At 39.3% G+C, this 6,045-nt stretch overlaps 1 pseudogene; it reads right to left on the reverse strand.

The window, feature by feature from the left end:
• Positions 1 to 1,679: 1,679 nt before the first annotated feature.
• On the reverse strand, positions 1,680 to 5,167 carry LOC120052244 (annotated as a pseudogene).
• Positions 5,168 to 6,045: the final 878 nt, after the last annotated feature.

Consider the following 6,045-nt stretch of genomic DNA (forward strand, 5'->3'; position numbering starts at 1 on the left):
CTACATGGTCATCTTGTCCAGTGTATATCTCAACACAGTCTCAGAAATCTCAACGCTTTTATTTAGAATTCAAGGCCCACTTAACCAGCATGGCTACCACAGCATTCTGCAGCGATAGGCATTCCATATGGTTTGCGCTTAGTGGGACTGTCATTTGAGTTCCAATACACCTCCAGGCTGTGTAAGGGCTATTTGACCAAGAAGGAGAGTGATGGAGTGCTGCGTCAGATTACCTGGCCTCCACAATCCCCCAACCTCAACCCTATTGAGATGGTTAGGAAACAGTTGGACCGCAGAGTGAAGGAAAAGCAGCCAACAATTGCTCAGGATATGTGGGAACTCCTTCAAGACTGTTTGAAAAGCATTCCAGGTGAAGCTGGTTGAGAGAATGCCAAGAGTTTGCAAAGATTTCATCAACGCAAAGGGTGACTACTTTGAAGAATCTCAAATATAAAATAAATGTTGATTTGTGTAACACTTTTTTGGTTACTACATGATTCCATGTGTGTTAATTCATAATTTTGATGTCTAGACTATTATTCTACAAAGTAGAAAATATAAAAAATAAGGAAAACCCCTCTAATGAGTAGGGGTGTCCAAACTTTTGACTGCACATCAACATGTTCAGGAGGTCCAGGACTTCAAACATGGGTCATTATAATGTCCATACAATAGATGTGACACTACAAACTGCTCTAAGTGGATATTGAGGGTGGGTAGTCTTAACCAGTGAGGATGAGATGGCAACAGTAACCACCAGGGCTCTCCTCTACATTTACCCTTTAGTCATTTAGCAGACGCTCTTATCCAGAGCGACTTAGAGGATCAATTAGGGTAATGTGCATAGCTCAAGGGCACATCGACAGATGTTTCACTTAGTCTGCTCAGGGATTCGAACCAGCAACCTTCCGTACTGGCCAAACGATCTTAACCTCTAGGCTACTTGCCGCCCTCTCTCTTAATGAACCTGATTGGTCTTGGAGATTTTGAGTGCCAGCTGGTTAAACCACTGAAAAGATCCACTTCACTTCCCTCTTTTGGGACCCATATAGGGGAACAACAGTCAAATATGAGCATTTGATTTTGTGCTTATTTGTAACTTGACAACAAAGACTGACTGTCAAAGATTATTAAAAAAAATCCTTTGATACCCTTTGATATCTCTACTACACTCATTGATTGGTGATACAGTCAACTCCTATACAGTGTATGTAATGGTGGTTTGGTACTGTTGAGAATATTTCCAATCCATCACCAGGCCTAAATTGGAGCATGTAAATATCTGTAGCAAGTGAAAATAATATATTAGAATTGGAAATGATGAAATGCACTGCATGCAGAGTGTGAACAAAGTCAAATGTACTAACTTCATGTTGACTCTGGTGATGTGTCAAACATAACTTCTGGTACACAGGAAGCTACAAACAGGAAATAAGTCAGCCTTTTATGAGTATGATACTACAAACAAATACAACAATTGGTGTGTGTGTATGTGTGTGTGTGTGTGTTTGAGAGAGACAGCGACAGAGACAGAGACAGAGAGAGACAGAGACAGACAGAGACAGACAGAGAGAGAGAGAGACAGACAGAGGCAGACAGAGACAGACAGACAGAGACAGACAGCGACAGACAGACAGAGAATGAAGGAGGAAGTTGTCTGTACTATAGGCTGCTGTGTTTTACAGTATGTTGTCATGGTGATGATAAACCACTTTCTCACAAATCCAGTTGAGTTTCAGGTCACATGACATGTCATTCCATGCCTCAAGAGGACTCTGATCAGTACGTATCTCAACACAGTCCTCGTCCCCAGTAGGACCTGCATTATCAGGCTGTGGTTCATGCCAGTACCTACAGGGTTAACAACAGTCAGATATCATGGTTAATACCAGTACCTACAGGGTTAATAACAGTCAGATATCATGGTTAATACCAGTACGTACAGGGTTAAAAACAGTCAGATATCATGGTTAATACCAGTACCTACAGGATTAAAAACAGTCAGATACCATGGTTAATACCAGTACCTACAGGGTTAAAAACAGTCAGATATCATGGTTAATACCAGTACCTACAGGATTAAAAACAGTCAGATACCATGGTTAATACCAGTACCTACAGGGTTAAAAACAGTCAGATATCATGGTTAATACCAGTACCTACAGGATTAAAAACAGTCAGATACCATGGTTAATACCAGTACCTACAGGGTTAACAACAGTCAGATACCATGGTTAATACCAGTACCTACAGGGTTAAAACAGTCAGATATCATGGTTAATACCAGTACCTACAAGGTTAAAAACAGTCAGATATCATGGTTAATACCAGTACGTACAGGGTTAAAAACAGTCAGATATCATGGTTAATACCAGTACCTACAGGGTTAAAAACAGTCAGATACCATGGTTAATACCAGTACCTACAGGGTTAAAAACAGTCAGATATCATGGTTAATACCAGTACCTACAGGGTTAAAAACAGTCAGATATCATGGTTAATACCAGTACCTACAGGGTTAATAACAGTCAGATATCATGGTTAATACCAGTACCTACAGGGTTAAAAACAGTCAGATATCATGGTTAATACCAGTACCTACAGGGTTAAAAACAGTCAGAAATCATGGTTAATACCAGTACCTACAGGGTTAAAAACAGTCAGATATCATGGTTAATACCAGTACATACAGGGTTAACAACAGTCAGATATCATGGTTAATACCAGTACCTACAGGGTTAACAACAGTCAGATATCATGGTTAATACCAGTACCTACAGGGTTAACAACAGTCAGATATCATGGTTAATACCAGTACCTACAGGGTTAACAACAGTCAGATATCATGGTTAATACCAGTACCTACAGGGTTAAAAACAGTTAGATATCATGGTTAATACCAGTACCTACAGGGTTAACAACAGTCAGATATCATGGTTAATACCAGTACCTACAGGGTTAACAACAGTCAGATATCATGGTTAATACCAGTACCTACAGGGTTAACAACAGTCAGATATCATGGTTAATACCAGTACCTACAGGGTTAATAACCGTGAGATATCACAGTTAGAACATTACAATCCTAAATAATATACATGTTAATATACATAATTAAAGATATCTTTGTTGACTGCTACAATCAATGACAATAACCTGTATAGAAACATTTTCATTGGAGCCTTATTGTCAGAGTAGTTAACATCTCTTACTCTGTGGTCAGTGGTGTTCCATCCACCCATTTCCAGGTCTCCTCTGTCTCTCTGTCAGTCAGACCAATCCAGACTCTCTTCTTGAAGGTGAAGAGAAACTCCTATGGTTGAGAAAGATACACTGCATTGAGTAAGCTCCAAGTTTTGGGACACTGACACATTTTTGTTGTTTTGGCTCCAGCACTTTGTATTTGAAATGATACATTATAGTTTAAAGTGCGGACCGTCAGCTTTCAGTTTAGTTTTTTTTCATCCATATCGAGTGAACCGTTTAGAAATTACATCACTGTTTGTACATCGTCCACCATTGTAGGGGACCAAAAGTATTAGGACCTATTCACTTATATGTGTATTAAAGTAGTCAAAGTTTTTAGTATTTGGTCCCATATTCCGTAGCACGCAATGACTAAATCTAGCTTGTGAAACTACAAACTTGTTGGATGAATTTGCTTTTAGTTTTGGTTGTGTTTCAGATTATTTTGTGCCAAATAGAAATTAATGGTTAATAATGTATTGTGTCAATTTGGAGTAACGTTTCATGTAAATAAGTATATAATATGTTTCTAAACACTTCTACATAAATGTGGATGCTACCATGACTATGGATAGTGCTGAATGATTTGTCAATAATGATGAGTGAGAAAGTTAAAGATGAACAAATCCCATAAACTGAAAGCTGTCAATCTGCCCGTTAACCTCATAGACATTGTATATTTACAAATCCAAAGTGCTGGAGCACAAAGCCCCCACCCCAAAAAAAACATTTGTCAACGTCCCAATACTTTTGAAGCTCATTGTTTGACCATATCTACCCCCGACAGCCCTATATCCCCCCTCCCCCCACCTCCCCCTTCTCACTATCTCCTCTCACCTGTTCCTCTTTGCTGTTAATGATCACCAGGTCTGTTCCTCTCTTCAGACAGTCCTGTCTGCTCTCCTCCCAGGTTTTCTCCTCATTAGAGATGAATTAACAACTGCATTCAAACTTCTTCCATCTGTCAGAACATGTTTTTTCTGTTTGATGACACAACACAACACTGATTCAATATGATACAATACAATAAACATCACATTTTATTTTCCATGATTCACTGGACTAAATCTCAATGAAACATTGACATTGACTATAACTATAACATTGACTATAATAAAGATAAGTATGAAAACCAGCTCACTGACCACAAAGCAAATTCTGAAGCCTGTCTTTCTCTGTAGTCAGGTTGTTGTATCTGGTCTGTAACTGGTCTCTCTCTTCAGTCAGGTTGTTGTATCTGGTCTGTAACTGGTCTCTCTCGTCAGTGAAGTTGTTGAATTTGGTCTGTAACTGGTCTCTCTCTTCAGTCAGGTTGTTGTATCTGGTCTGTAACTGGTCTCTCTCTTCAGTTGTGTTGGTCTTATAAAGGGAAAAACTCTGTGACAAGTTGTTCCTTTTATCCTCAGAATCTTTGATGGCTCTGTTATCTACAAAGTATTAACACATAGTTACTAGGTAAAACACCAGGTAAATAGGCTTAGTAACCAGCACTTAATACAACTATGTGAAAAGCAATGAACTTGTACACAAACTCACAGTAGACAGACAGGCCTATGATCCAAGCCAGTAGAACACACAACAGCCCAAGACACACTGCAGCAACTAGGAAGGGTCTCTTCCCTGAGCTATCAGGCTCTGTGGACACATACAAGAGACTTTTATGTTTTGTGAGTGTGTGCGTGTGTGTGTGTCTGTGTGTGTGTGTGTGTGTGTGTGTGTGTGTGTTACCTAAGTGCTGGTCTCCTGGTCCATTATTAGGAGCAGTGTCTGCTGTCTCTTCTCTCTTGGTGCTGGTCTCACCGTCTCTCAGGGTGTCTGCACTGACGTAGATATCCACAATCCTCTCCTTCATCTCATCTCTGTTAAACTTGACCTTCTTGTTCATATCTGGCTCAGCATAGATGACCTCAGATATCTCCATGTAACTCTGTGTTGTTGTTTCTGTCGCACTGCTTTGCTTTATCTTGGTCAGGTCGCAGATGTAAATGAGAACGTGTTCTCAACTAGCCTACCTGGTTAAATAAAGGTGAAATAAAAAAATAAAAAATATAAAGATTCTATAATAACTTACTGTGTTTTCTGTCTATGTAGAGATTCTGGTCCTATAGTTGCCTCTATGTCTGTTTCTTTACTGACCTGTCTCTGCCCTGAGTCTTTGACTAACTGTTTATGATGTCAACCACAGAATAAAAGGGAAATTTCAAAAGAGGAAGGTGATGAAATAGTAACATGGTGGTTGAGGTTAGGACATTTTCTTCTCCTGTTTGTAGTGTCTAATGTCCTGACCTCATGGTGTGTCTACTGTACTGACCTCATGTTGTGTCTAATGTCCTGACCTCATGTTGTGTCTAATGTCCTGACCTCATGTTGTGTCTACTGTACTGACCTCATGTTGTGTCTAATGTCCTGACCTCATGTTGTGTCTAATGTCCTGACCTCATGTTGTGTCTAATGTCCTGATCTCATGTTGTGTCTAATGTCCTGACCTCATGTTGTGTCTAATGTCCTGACCTCATGTTGTGTCTAATGTCCTGATCTCATGTTGTGTCTAATGTACTGACCTCATGTTGTGTCTAATGTACTGACCTCATGTTGTGTCTAATGTCCTGATCTCATGTTGTGTCTAATGTACTGTGAATCTGCCAGAACATATGCAGTTAGGATGACCATGTGTTTCACAATTCTTCCTGTTCTGCTAAGTATTCAGAATGTAATGAGTACTTTAGGTAGTTTTTTTATTACAACAACACAAGTTATTATAGAATCTTTGTATTTTTTAATTTTTTATTTCACCTTTAT

Source organism: Salvelinus namaycush, chromosome 8 (assembly GCF_016432855.1).
Source record: "Salvelinus namaycush isolate Seneca chromosome 8, SaNama_1.0, whole genome shotgun sequence".
Lineage (NCBI taxonomy): Eukaryota > Metazoa > Chordata > Actinopteri > Salmoniformes > Salmonidae > Salvelinus > Salvelinus namaycush.